This window comes from Nannospalax galili, unplaced genomic scaffold (genome assembly GCF_000622305.1).
Source record: "Nannospalax galili isolate Female #2095 unplaced genomic scaffold, S.galili_v1.0 scaffold189, whole genome shotgun sequence".
NCBI lineage: Eukaryota > Metazoa > Chordata > Mammalia > Rodentia > Spalacidae > Nannospalax > Nannospalax galili.
In genome coordinates, this window is record NW_008360331.1 from 2,982,032 (window position 1) to 2,982,630 (window position 599).

Sequence of the window (599 nt, forward strand, 5' to 3'; positions counted from 1 at the left end):
AAGGAAGGAAGGAAGGAAGGAAGGAAGGAAAGCCCATATCCTTAATGAACAAAATACAATATTTCTCAACAAAATACTTGCAAACTGCACACAGACACACATCAAAAAGATCACCCACCATGATCAAGTCAGCTTTATTCCAGAGATACAGGAATGGTTCAATATACATAAGTCAATAAATGCAATAAAGCATATAAATGGACTTAATGTCAAAAACCATGTGAACATCTAAATAGATGCAGAAAAGGCCTTTGACAAAATCCAACATTTATATAAAAATAATAGAGGGAATTGCACTGGAGGGAACATGCCTCAACATAATTAAATCCATATATAACAAACCCACAGCCAACATGGCTTACTTCCTTAAATTGCTTCTCATTTCCTCCCCCTCAATCTGTTTGTGGACTCCCCCAAGTGCCTACTCAATGTACCTTCATTCTGTATCTTTTGTCAGTGGATCACATATGGCTTTTAATAGTTACTTGACTTTTCTTTTACATCTGTAGAAGGGTTACAGAATCTATGTGTTCTGCATCCACCTATCCAAACAAGCACAGATTTAAAAAAAAAAAAAATAAAAAAAAGAAACCTGCCTG